General features: G+C 43.9%; 1 protein-coding gene across 7 annotated transcripts in view; it reads right to left on the minus strand.

Annotated features, from left to right (window-relative positions):
• LRRC56 (leucine rich repeat containing 56) overlaps nucleotides 1-14278 on the minus strand; it is an 88982-nt gene that overhangs the window by 68707 nt on the left and 5997 nt on the right. For 2 of the 7 annotated variants that reach the window (XM_083840041.1, XM_083840037.1), the window contains exon 1: nucleotides 2606-2751. The gene's annotated coding sequence lies outside the window, so the exon portion shown is untranslated. Of the gene's footprint in view, nucleotides 1-235; nucleotides 374-810; nucleotides 994-1013; nucleotides 1194-2605; nucleotides 2752-10011; nucleotides 10174-14278 lie in introns of those variants that run through there. The other 5 variants (XM_083840046.1, XM_083840043.1, XM_083840045.1 and 2 more) reach the window with 4 other exon arrangements.

Here is a 14278-nt window from a genome sequence, read left to right on the forward strand (position 1 = left end):
GAGCTTAATGGAAGCATAACTGAAAAGTTTCCCAAGGAGAACATGAAGGATTTAGTACAGAAAAATCTACACATGTATAAGAAGAACTTATTTGCTGAACAATTATTTACTCAAAAAACAGTCATTTCCTAGGCTGTAAGAATAAGCAGAATCTGTTACAGAAAGCCTTGGCATCAGGCTGTAGCAGGTAAAAGGTTAAAGGCAACACTGAATATATTTTCACTGTATCACACACCTGAAAATTTTGCCTTGTAAAAGCAGTTGGAATGGAAACGAACAGGTGAAGAGAAACATACACATCATGAAATGATGATTTTTCCAAGCAAATGCTACAGGTTAGGTGCAGAGCCAAGACAGCACAGGCTTTACAGACAGGCTGACGGGAGAGCTTAAGATATTCAATTCAGTATAGTTACTGTCTATTAAAAACTACGGGCATCACCTGCATCACGAGCCTCTTCCTTTTAGTGGGTTCCCCCCAAACCACTCTCTGTATCACATATGGATTCCAAGGTAGGGAACACACCTGCGATACAATGAGCCCTTTCTGCAAGAAACTGAACTAAGCTTAAAACCCGTCAGAAGATGCTGCATTTTTATAAATCGTGCCTACTCAGCCGTCATTTGCAAGTTGTTTCTTTCGGAAGGAGCTGAAAATTACGGAAGAGCTCAACATAATAAAAAACTCAGGGATGCTTCCACAATTTGGAAGTGACCTGGGCTGTTTATTCACCAAAATCTTTGTTTACCAGAGCGTAAAACACGACGGCACGGTTAGACACACCCGGCTCCTACCAGCCCCAAACAAACCTCATCCTCCACCTCTGCTCGCGTTTCGCTACAGCAACGCCAGCCTCGGAGCGTGCCAGACGCAGACCAGACGAACAAATTAATCGCTACAAAAGCCATTTTGACGGCCTGTAACAGCAAGCCGGCATTTAGCAGGTTAAGCCCTACCCCTCACCGTCTTCTGTCGCTAGTTAGCACAAAGTGTTTAATAACAAAGCACAAACCCCGCCCTGCGCCGCTGCCCGGCTGCTCCGAGCTGCCACCCCCGCGACCGACCGCGGCACAAGGAGCCGGGGTTGCCTCGCCCGGGGCCAGGAGCTGCCGAAACCGGGCTGAGCCGTGAAGGGAAGGGCCCCGGAGCCTTCCCTGGGAGCCGCCTCACCCGGCCCCGCGGCGGGGCCGGCCCCTACCTGCGGCCCGGGGCCGTCCGTCACCCGGCAACCGCCCGCCGCCAGGCCCCGGCCTCCGCCGCCGGGTAGGCCCCGGGCACGGCTGGCAGGGGGGCTCGTTACAGGCATTAAGGAAAAATTAGGTGTTAGTTGGGGCATGGCTGTCCCCTTTGGGATCTGAAAGCGGTTTCGCAGACTGGCACATAACTGGGAATTCTGTAGAACGGGGTTCTGACACCCCGCTGGCTACCCTGTGCGCCGCTAACAGCTCTCCTAGGGCTGGTTACCCCTCCAGCTCTCAGTGCTAAAACATGAAAAAAAAAAACCACCACCAACAAAAAAAAATTAATAAATAAACCCAAGCAACAAACAGATGAAACAAAGCTTAAGTTTTCACAGCAGAGTAGCCAAAAAATCTAGACATTTGGTTTGTCATAATCTGGGTCCAGCAGATGTGTTACAACTTTCATTGCTCTGTTGGTGCAACGCTCAGTGAGTGAGCAACAATGCACAATTCTTACCCCATTCACCATCTCCTGGTTGGAGAGTGCTAGCACATCATCCCATTGCTTTTTCAATATTCAGCCCCTGGTATAAATAAAGAATACTTACTAATTCTGGGGGGAGCTGGGGGGGATTTTCTGGGACATTCCTAAGTATACCATCTGAATGTTTCACAGACTTTCCAAAGCAAATCTTTGTACCACGTATGTTAGGCATGATGGCATGTTTCTGCTGAACTAAGAGCTCGGGAATGAAGACACAGAGCTATTAGTGTTAAGTGCACAGACAGGCTAGTGTATGGGATTAACTTCCTGGGATTCAACAATTTACCAGGCATCTGCAGAGCCATCTTAACTGACCATACTAATAGCCCTTCCACTCTCTGAACCAAACTTGTTTACTTTGCCTTAATATGATTTATTTGAAAAAGCGAGGGGCTGAAGTACAATACAGACAGTTTTCACAGCTCCACTGAGAAGGAGTAATTCATTAAACTGGGTTAATTCAATCATCCAGACTCATCTGTCCATAAATTAAATTTGCCTGTTCAAAGACACACATTACCTGATCTTTCCAACTCATCACAATATATTTATTCAGAACATTGCTCTTATCATTTTTACTTGCAGTTAGGAAGAATCAACATTTCCACACTTTGCATATAGCATTCATAAATCAGACATCTAGAAAAAGGAGATCATGCCCTCAGCGGTCCCACATGAAAAGCGTGAATTTTCAGGGTTTACATCCCTGATTTTCCTTGTTTTCCTGGGAACAACCCTTAGCACTATTCCTCTTGAGGGTAGGAAGATAGGTTTGGGCAGGAGACACAGTGGCCTGCCTGCCATTAACAAGAGACTGGGATTTTGAACACACTGCTTGCACACACACATCAATACTCACACTGTCAATATATACCATACCTTTGCAAGGATATTGGAGCACAGCAGCTGCTGGACGATTGCATCATCATTTCCTCTGCAACAACATGAAATTCACTCTAGGCTTTGGAAAACACTATCTTAGACCACAGATCAGGAAATGTGTTGCCTCCCCTCTTGCAGGGCCTGACGGTTGATTAACGTCAGAGAAGATCACCAGGGGCCTGTTTTTCCGAGGTGATGAGCACACTCAGCTCCACCTGCTGCCGTTGCAGTCCAGCTGCCCACCTTCACAGGAAGGAAGGCAACGGGCCTTGACGTGCTCCAGGAAGGCAGCGTGATTCAGTGAAAACAACACCAAATGAAGCATCTGCCCCTTGAATTTTATTTCTAGTTCTTTCACTTACCTTCTGGATAACAAGCATAAGTCACCTTGGCTTAGTTTCCCCCCACATCTATTCTTGGTTTACATTTCCTAAAGGTTATCTACGGAGTAAGTATATAGTGTATGCACACCTCTGCATAGTAGTTTATTCTTCTGCTTCTTTGCTGAAATAATCTTGTTATAGCCAACACAGCCTGAACTATTTGAAACCAATCAAAGGAGAAATGCATCTTTCCATCGCTGAGCAAGAGAAAATCTGGCACAATTTCAGAGTAAATACAGGAGCTTTATGCCTGCACTGTTCAGAGTTACTGTAATTGTTCTGGCACCATTCCCAGAGCTGAGCTAAGGTCAGCGAGAAACCTGTAAATTAATAACTGTGGAACTGATGTGATCTCTATCCAGGAATCATGTTGTACATACATGAAGCTTTATAGGAGTTATACTTCAGTTGTGCCATGAAATGTGGAAAATGTTAAATTTTAGTATTAACAATTAGCATACCTTGGACACATTCAGAGACCTTGGACCTGATTTTGATCTCACCATTACAGGTGAGAATCCACAAGCTAAAACAGGTTAGACTGGATTAATTATATTGGTGCTACCCAAATGAATGGAATCAGGTGAAACTTTCTCTGAAAACCAAGCCTAGACAGACACGCTTTTCTTCTGGGGTCTTTTGAAAAGGAGATACAACTGTCCTTGTGGTTTTATCCAGTGTATCCAAACAACAGCCAGTCACAGAAATCACAGAATGTTAGTGATTGGAAGGGACCTTCATCCCACTCACTCACAAATATTACTGATTAATTGCTAATTGCAGTTGATAGTTTTATTATTAACATTTAGGAATTCCATTGCACTATATTTAGAAACTCAGAACCATGAAGGGGTTTTCTGGTTAGGGGAACCAGTTTCCTGCTATTGCAAGTAACTGCATGAGAGTCATTTAGATACCTGTCAGTATCTTCTACCTGTCAGACTGTTCTTTTGAAAGATGGGTCCAAAGTGTCTCTCTGAGGATTGCAGACCTCCTAATTTATAGGCTAAAATTATTTATTGCCAGTTTATACCTATTTGTTCTTTTGCCAAAATAGTTTTCAGCTAAAAATAACTCCTCCTCTCTGATGTTTGCTTTTCTGATATATTTATAGGGCCCACTCTCATCTCATCTTGACATTTATTTTGCTAAGTCATACAAGCCAAGCTCAAAATCTCCCATCATAAAAGGCAAGCTCACAATTCTTATCATCTGTGTTTTTCTTTTCTAGCTTTTCTTTCTTGAAGATGGGTGACCAGAACTGTGTAATTTACTCCAGGTCTTATGCAGTGGAATAAATAGTCTCATTTCTGTACTGGAAATACCATGTCTGGTATCCTGCGAACAGGTTATTGAGGTCACATCGAAGTGGTTGCTCATAATCATTGACTACTAAGATGAGGTTCCTCTCTGTCTTCCCTATCTGCAAAGACAAGGGGAGTGGAAATCCCCACTACAACAAAAGGTTTTCTAAGTACCTGACTCTGCACTTTGTATCACTACATTTTATTCTATTCTTATTACCCCATCCTCTTTTCCAGTCTTCCTCTGATCATGCTGTTTAATCATTATCAAATGTCATTAGCATGCTTCTATATTTTTTTTTCAAAAGGGCCATAACAGAAATTAAGATGAGTATTGTCCGTAAGAACCATCACTACAAACTTTCTGCCTGATACTCCCCATTTCAGCACAATCTTTTCTCCCTATTAGCCAGCTCTGTAAACACCTTTTTGTCTTGTGAGAATACATTCTTCTCTAGCAAACAACCTATTTCCTTTGGGGCACAGTACTGAAGGCTATTCTGAAGTCCCAAACTACATAGATCTGTAATAGTCTCTTCATTTAGAAGATTAGTCCTCTTACAAAGGGTAGCTGTAATCTTCCTTTAGTAATTATGCTTTCAATTAAGATTTGTTTTAAAATTTTATGTACTGTTAGGGTTCAGACTGATGGGTATGTGTTAGCCTAGACCACTTCTCCTTTACCTCTCAGTATCTTCAGCACTGCATTTGCAGTCCTCAGTCTCTGTAGTATCATACCATTTTTGTTTAAGATGCTCTTTCAGTACAGCAAGGCAGAAATTACTCATTTGCCAGGTAAAGTGTATTAAACTCCTGAAATTTTGCGTTCTCCCTGGGTAACTTCCATTTCTGTGTATTCAGTTTTCATTAGCCATCCTACCCCTGCCACAGTGCTACACTGTATTGAAAGCAGAGGAACAGAAATTTAGTTGTTAGTCCGCACTTATCTTCAGGGTTTCTCCATTCTGATTTGATTTCCAACTTTTCTTACTTTATCTCTACACAAAATAAAGTGTCAATACAGCAAACACTCCCAGGTAAAATACAGCATGTATGGTAAAAGATGTTCCTCCAAAAGCTTATTATTCCAAGTAGATAACACAGAACAGAAACATTCACCACCATTTTATACAAGGCAAAAATCAGAACTGATCTGAGAGGAATTTAAATTGTGGTTGTGACTCCCTCATCCAGACTGGATGACCATTCTGCTGGACCTTTCCCCCATGTTGCTGTATGGCAGAACATTTACTACCTTTGGTAATTCCTGTATTGATAAAGAACTTGCCATTGCCATGGCCTTTTGAAAAACCTCAGCTCAGATCCCCAGAAAGAGCTTTGTTTGAAACCTCAACTATGGTATTAACCTCATGATTTCATGTGCTTGAAGTCACTGTGTTCAGAAGATGATGTAAGAACAGTTTTGATCCCAGCAGGTGTTCAGGACGTCATCATCAGAAGCAATGAATGAGCCTTAGAGGGACTAAGAACTGATCTAAAGATCCAGAGGAAGATAGAAGCCTGTGAATTGAATTTATTTAGCTATAACTACATCTGGCATGAAAAGAAAGGACAATGAGAAGATCCAGTTAAAAAACATTTTCCCTGACTCACTGAATGCAGACATTTGTTTTTGCTCCTTTTCACAGGCTTATGTGAATTCATAAAGTGCAATATGAAAGGAAAGCTTCGTCAGGCAACATATGGCATTTTGTACAAAGCTGTATCTTTTCAAGCTGAACTAGACCTAAACAAATTTTAACTAAATTTTTTTTCGAGTATTTATCTCACAGTGAAACATTGGCAATCATAATTTCCTTGTCTCTGCTACTGTAATGAAGTAAACCAACTGACTTTATGGAGGTAACCCAGAAGCAGCGTGAGGACTGAAGCTGACCAAGCACTCCAGAGCCTTAGCAAGGTCTTGAGTGACAAAGTCCATCTCCTCCCACTGCTGCATGCCCCCTAAAGAAAATAAACCCCCTCCTTGGCTTGGTAGGGCTTCTGGATGTGTCTTCTGGGTACTAGAAGGCAACAAAAATAGCAAGTACGACCTTTGTATGGAGAAGAGTTTGTTAAAGAAAAGGTAAGCTTATGACAGGCTTCAAATGTGGTGCCACCAGCTTATTTTGTAGGGCTATCCCATTATCTTAAGCCCTAGGCAGATTCAGTTATGCTGGGAGGGAAAAAATCCAGTGGAATTCCACTTACTTTCAAGCAATATCCAGCGCAAATGCTGTACCAGAGGGTTCTTTCCTTCCTTTGCATTATTGTTTTAGAAAGAGATTTTGGCTCACGACAAAGTGACTCTGCCCAGAAGTGGCAGCATTAATGTGTGGTTGAGGTGACTGATCGGGATGAGAGACATGAGGTAGCAAAGGTGAGATAGGATACTGTATTAACACTTGAACAACCAAGTCAGAATTTCCTAATTCCAGAGGGGTTTATCTCCTAATTTAAACTAAGAGTTGTAAATGAATAAATAAATAGAGGTAAGAATTCTCTCCCTTCACACTTTCACAGGAAAAAAGAAACAAAAATTTTCTTAATCTGAAAAAATACTGAGCATGCTTGCACTCCCATGTTATTTATCATTCTTGACTCAAGATGAATCAATGGTAACTTGAAATGTTTGCGTATAAAATAAAGATTATTGTTTTGTGTCTCTCTTCAAGGCCATCTACCTTTCTCAGTTTCTTGTGTCAAACCACTTCCTGTGTTTGGGAAGCCCAAGGATGCTGATTGCACACATCTTCTCTTCCAGGCTATGTGGCATCCTGTCCCACTGCACAGGACAAGTCTAAAGCTGCCCTGCAGCTGTCAAAGAACAATTTTTACTAAAGAATCGGTAGTTACAAAACCCAATATTGTAACAACTATAGTATTACCATAGGGGTTTCATTTAGTTTAGGGTTTTCACCATGTTTGGTGCTGAACAAATCTCGAGCAAGAGATGGTCTTGCTGAGAGGGCTTTAAAAATGTCAGGCTTAAAATAAAAATATAAAAGGAATAGTGCTGGCTGTGGAATTAATGCCCCTGGACACAGAAGGCCTCTTGCTGATGCTATTTATAATTCACACCTGGTCCACATTGTTGGTGGTCCTTGCATTTCTTCTGGGATGAATTCCACGGCCAATGATTGAGTTACAACTTAGTTTTCAACATTAAACTAGGAGAAAAATGAATTGATGTTGGAAAGGAGTTAAGGTCGAGGACTGTTTTGCCATAGTTTTTCAGGAGCATCACTTGTTCTCTGCAGTGCAAAGAAAACTTGTGACCTCACTGCGTTTACAGTTCTGTTTTTCCAGGCAGGCGTTAGCTGTGTAATTCATCTAGCTGTCTTCAGGCAGGGGAACCAGCAGCTTTGCAGCATGTACTTGCTTTTGTGCCAATGCAAAGCCACCACAAAATGCTACCAAATCAGAAAGGTGTCAATTTATATTCACTTCCCATCAGTGTAAGTGACAACATATGGTGTGAAGCGGTGGAGAAATTGGGCCTTTTAAAAAAATTAATCAGTGCAAAGCACCAGTTTGCATGCAATTACACCACCAGTTTGCATGCAGTTTGTACAGTTCAAAGCTTACTCTGCATGCAACTCATGTACACCAAGGCTTTCAGCCATCACTCCAAAAGCACCGCAGCAAGCCACACTAAGACAAGAGCTCTGACAAAAGTCCTTCACAAATCCCTGTCCTACAGGGAAGGAAGTCAGCTGTCAGGGACACAGTCTGCAGTGATGTAGGGAGGAAGTCAGCAGGTAGGTGAGGGGTCAGACATTCCCGCTGTTTGGGCTGGAACAACCCCCTGTATCTACCTATGTAATCCTAGACCCAGCACCAATATCTGCGAGGACACGGCTCCCTGTCCTAACAAAGAGCCAAAGTGCTTCTTTTGTCTTAAGTGCCTTGCCTGTTCCCAGCGCTCCCTGGGGTATTTCAGCTCCATGGTCTGCTAGATGATTCATACTTGCTTCTGGCTCAGCATCAGTGAATGAGTTGAACAAAGCCAAAAATGGCTGGGCTTCTTATCTGCTATGTCAAAGGAACCCTTGACCCTACAAAACTGCTTCTGCTTTTTAATCTGTAGCATACAGCCTGGATGTGAGTCCAGCAAAAGTTTCACAGGAATGAAGTGATGCAACCCATCGCCATCTCATGCTGGGATTTTTCCCTAGGATTTAAGAGGCTGAGGTTCCCTCTCTCATGGAAACTCTTTTTGGAAAGCCTTGGGATTCACGTGTATTTGGGTCACTGCCTTGTGTAACTTCCTTGTCAATGCTAGCTACTAGAAAGAATCCTATCCTCATAAATAGGGAAGGATGTTTCCTCGATGTAAAAATTACAGGAGAAGCCTGAATTCCTAATATCCTCCTTATAGCCCTCGCTCTGATTTTGCATAATGCATGCTTAGTAAAAGGACTCTGTATGTTGTTATTCCAGCAGCCAGGTTGGATTAGTGATGAGAGAAGATGGACTATTGGTATGCTCCTGTACTTTTGATGTGCTGTCAGTAAAATGTATTTCTGTTAAGTAACTCAGCACGCTGGGTGAGACCAGGACAATTGCTCTGGTGGTATTTCAGAGGATTGCAAACCCTAAAACATGTCTCAGTCCATGCAAATCTCACATCTACCTCAAACTCTTCACCTGACAGTTTGTTTTCAGGGCTGGATCTGTCAGCAGCCCCACTGGCCCCACTGGACATAGCATGTTGCTTGCTATGGGGGCCTCCAGCCATACTTACAGGGCAGCTCCCTACCTGTGAACCCTGCAATTTATCACTATGTGATTACTCTTCTGGCTAAACACTCCATCCCAGCATCTTCTCTTCTTGAAACAGCAAAGAAGAGACCCTCAGGTAAATCCTTGCAGTGTGGTTTAGTGCCTGGGCTGAGCGCTGTGTATTTGGCTGCTCAAATCCCTTCAGCAGAAGACAGAAATACAGAATGGGAAGCAGCTCATGACTGCAAACTACTGTTAACTGTAGGGGTCATGACCCTCCTGCAATATCGTGTCTCATCTCTACTCACTTCCTGCGGTCCAAGCAAAGAACTTGCATTTCCAGACTTGCTCAACACTGTTAGCAGTGGAGATGGACCTTTGACAACCTCCGTTCTGATTTGGATCTGAACTTTTGGAAAGCTTAAAGGGGGCAAAACAGTGCTGTTGACCCCTTCTAATATGCTGAGACTTGACTCATTTCAACTTTCTGCCGTATTCTGAGAGGAGCTGAAGTTCGTGCCTTTCAGTAGCATTATACCAAAACAAGAGTTTAACATGTAAGTGGAATTCAGTTCCTCTCTGGCAGCAACTAATCTGCATACAGTGTTTGGCTCTTGCAATTTTGTAGTACAGGCTACTGTAGACAGACACATCTAAAATACTACCGAGCAGGGTGCTGAAATGTGTTCACCCCCTAACAACTCTTAACATGTCACCACTGCCCAAACCTGTCCTCTGAGCACACACACAAACCTATACGGTCACTCCCTATGCCATGTGGTGGATGAGATATCACTGGGACATTCATTAACAGACCATTCACAGTAATGTTGTGTACCAAACAGTGGCAGCTGGCTAATTTCGAAGTTATCAGTTGATTACTCCCCGTAGTAGCAGGTCAGGGTACCAGTTAAACTGGTGTAATGAATACATTTCCTCCAAAGTCAGCGGAAACACAGGTGTGCGGCAGTCAGCTGTGCTCAGTGCTTACCAGCCAGCTCCTGGTTTGTGGAAGGCAGATTCTGAAGGTGCAGTTCACAAGTTTCTTTTCCAGAGAGCTGAGCAGCTGGAATTACACTGTTGGGCATGTGGCATCTTTTTCTCCTTTGAGATATCTGCCTCACAACACATCCAGCCCTCGGTAACCTAGAGACTGAAATATAAAGATGGGGGAAATAAATAGGTAAACAAACAAACAAATAATCAGAGAACGGGTGTGGTTCAAAACCTATAGAAATCAATGGAAGTTTCAGATCACACCCACCGCCTAGCCTAAAAAGAGGTGCCAAACTAACTTGAAGCTATTGGGCTTTCCAAAACTCCCACCTCCACAAAGAACATGTTTCTAGAGTGTTGTGTTTCCAGACAACTATTGGGTCTTGTTGCAGCAGCATGCTTGGCTGTATCAAGAGTGAAAATTGAAGTGAAATTGATTGTCGACTGTGCGCAATGAAAAAAGGATCATAAAGCGTACAGTGAAAAATCCTGTTTGTCACAGAGTCAACTTCCCAGCACGGGCAGGAATCTCGTATCACACAACACACCTTCTTGTTTGTGATCGTACGCTTGAATCACTTCCTCATCATTTATACAGCAGCTATCTAGGAAATACATTCAGGGAGTATCCTAGTACTTGCAAGCACGACTTTCTGATACGCCGTTTTTTTGTTAGGCAAACATCTTTGCTGCTTAGAAACAGAGGTCCCTGTGACCACCCTACCCTGCTGATAAGTCTGGAAGCCTTCCTGCTGCGTGGCGTGGGGCATGGCCAGGTCCTGGCCAGGAGAGGACCGGGGCTGCTTATTCCACAACACTCCCCATGGGTGAAATGGCCCCTCCCTAGAGCCCGACAAGGGAGCCGAAGGGATTTGGTGCCTGGGGACTCAGATGGCTGAGTAAGATAGATAGGAACTAATGAAAAAGCTCTGTCTGAGAGATAAAGAAGAGAGAATAAGTAAAAAGCAGGAATTAATCTGAAGAATATTTCAACCATGGCCATTGAAATGCCACAGATAAGAAAAGATCTTGGAGTAGGAAAAGTCTCCAGGTTGGGCATAGCAATAGCTGAGTACCTTTCAACCAGGAAACTCTTAACATTGTTTATGCAGGAGCTTTATATCATCTTCCCTGCTGGAACACAGTATCTGCTTAAGCCTGACATTTTGAAATACTTCTGCCACGTGGACACAGGCGGGTGGTTCGGTAGAAACACGCAGACCTCAGCTTGGCCCTCAGATCGCAGAACGGCGTGTGAAATCAACAGCTATGAGATGCTTCTGGGAGAAGCATGCCAGCCAGCGGGCAGATCTGCTTGCACAGTCACTGCACCTGGCACAGCAGCTTATGTTACCCTCCAGACTCTCTACAGATATCACCCCATCTACGGATGGAGCTGTTCAAGGGTCCGGGGCGGCCCCACGGAGCAATAGGCTCGGGATGGAGCATGCTGATCGCTGCTACACCAAAGCCAGATGAATGAGGTTTACTGACAGGGCTGGAGTTTGTTTTCCTGCTCTCAGAACGAGGTGCGATTTCTGTGTCATCAGCTGGATCACTAACAGCAGCAGGCTGCAGATCAAATCCCTTTCTTTGACTGACACGAAGGGAATAAGGAGCACCAAGTGATTTTTTGCTGAGCCTAAAGCTGAGCTCCCCTGCGCTGGGTTGCAGCATGCAGACGGCGGGGAGTGGGAAGGCACACACCGTCAGCGCACGGACAGAAAGCTCTCTGCTCTCCAAGCCTGGCACCCTGCCCAAGCCCTACGCTTGCTTAAAATGCAGTCTGTAAGGGTTTGTCTTGAGACAATTTGATGGATACTGTGTGGGTGCTGGGGGCAGGCGAAGCCAAGAAAATGAGGGATCTGTCTGTCAGCTGATCTATTCCCTCAGATTTTTAATGCAAACCCTTCATTTCTGTAAATATACTCTGCATGCTGCTATAGATAGGATATGATTATTGGTGTGATGCCGTGAGAAAAAGGTGCCATACGTGAACCAAAACTGAAGAGTTTTCATTTGTGGACCACATTTCTTATAGGTGGTGATAACATCCGTGTGATAAATTCATTTATTTCTGTAAACAGGTAATATATTACACATCAAAAAAGTAATCCACGTTTATCCCATTCTTTGACCTTCCCTGCAATATGCCTATTGGGTCTTCTCTGTTTGGACTGCTTTTAACTTTACAAAGTGCCTTAAACTCCCTGAATTTTGATCATCACTAGCCAACAACTGCACTTCTTAAAGTGAACTATCCATATCAATAAAAACTCAACACTTGCCTTTTCTGCAAATCAGATTTCAACAGCACTCCTCTCCTCTTCCCCCTTGACTGGCTCTGCCTGAAAAATATGCAGGACCATTTGCCAGGGTTAATTTTTAATAGTGTCCTCACTGCTGCAGTGAATTAAGTCATTTATTTCCCAGCGAGCAGCATGCTAACACACTGGGCAATAACAAACGCTGAAGAAGGTGACTCGGGAATAAGCAGCCGGGCAGAGCTTTACATTTCCACCTGCCTGATGGCTCAGCATAAAGGGCAGAGCGCTGTGTTTTGGTTTACTGTACACTGAGTCTTCATTCGAGGGACTTCTGGATCGAAGCCACAAGGCCAGCTAGGTTTATTTACTCCGTAGTCATGTGTATACATACATATATAAACAGAGTCACAGCAGGCTGTGTGGCCAGCCCTCCCCTCTGCCTGGGCACTCGTCTCCTCTAACTCAGCGGGTTAATATTCCTCCTAGGTGGTCACTCCTGCAGGGGGAACGCGTCAGCCCGGGCAGTTTGGCCCTAAATACGCTTTGTGATCTCCGGCGGCCTGGAGCTCAGCCTACCCACCTGTAAAACAGGTTTAATGGTTGTCAGATTTTCTCTAGAAATGCTAGAAGGATTACTTCATGTCTGAGAACTTTAAATGAGAGCTGCTCAGTGATAGAGAGCACTTCAAAAGAGCGACTGGAAAACAGGGCTAGAGCAGGCTGGCAGCCCCGTGAGCATGTGATGACCACAGAAGGAGCGCTGTTCTCGTCTCATCACCCCAGATCCTCAAAAAGGCTGGGATGCAGATGATTCAGAAACAAGGGGAGAAAGGGCTTTTGAATTACTTATTAGGTAGGATTTATGTTGATTTTACTGTCCTGGGACGTACAAGTTTGGGATGTAGAATCTCTTTTGCCATCTCTTCTGGGTGAAATGCGGTGGTAATATAGGGTCCTCTCCCCCATGCACCTACCAGTTGTTGTGTTTTTGTGTCCACAGAGTAGTCCAAAGGCCACTAAAGAATCTTCCCCACGGCCTGCAGTAAGCTTTGGATCAGACCTCAGTGATCAACAAGAATGTGCTGCTCAGCATGCTGTAACAAGTTCACCGGCACGTGCTGATCACTGCAGGAGAGCTGTTATACGAATGCTCCTCCTAGAAACGAGGAAGGTCTTGACTAAGGAGGCAGCACCTTCCCGCTTAGTTCTCACCCCCCACGTGGTGCCTGAAATGTACCAGTGCCCTTAAATTTGGGAACAGAGCAGACCTGAATCCATTGTTTCCTCTCTGCGATATCACAGGGAAGCTAGAGAGAGAGTATTGCATTACTCTTAATTCACTTTGTGATCGTGTAAGTCTCCCAAATCCCAATGCCAGTAAGCTCTGATGATTAAACAGCTTACTGAAAGGAAAACATAGCTAACACTTTCTACCCTTATCAAAGTGTATTGCTAATGAGGGCTGGGAAATCCCTCAGTGTTAATACAACATCTGTAGATTAATGTTAGCTTACTCATGTTTTCGTAGTCAATGGCTAAAATTCAGTCAATCACTTGGATTCACACATTTCTAATTGGTGTTACAGCACATCAGTCTCAGTATTTTCCCAGCTTAAGCACATTGACTGGAAGTAGAAAAGGCAATGCCAAGAGTCTGAGGCCAAAGAAGAAATGTGCTACATGTTGATTAGGACATCTTGACTTAGGAATCTTACAGAAGGTCTGACTTCAAAAACGTTTAGCTCACAGGGAGCAGTATAACTCGGGTTCTCTACCTGTGATGGCAAGTGGCTGCTCTGCAGGAAAGTCTACCTTTGCTGTAAGTAAGGTGGAGGCTGAGGCCAGTGCAGATTTTAGGTAATCACTGAAGAGGATGAAGGGGCAGAAGGAAATGCCCCACAAGAGCCTCAGAAAGAGGCTGCCATGGTGGCAAACAGCTTTTTGCAATGGAAAAGGATCAGATGAGCAACGCTAGCTTTTACAAAAGCTGAGTAT

Source organism: Anser anser, assembly GCF_964211835.1.
Source record: "Anser anser genome assembly, chromosome: 5".
Lineage (NCBI taxonomy): Eukaryota > Metazoa > Chordata > Aves > Anseriformes > Anatidae > Anser > Anser anser.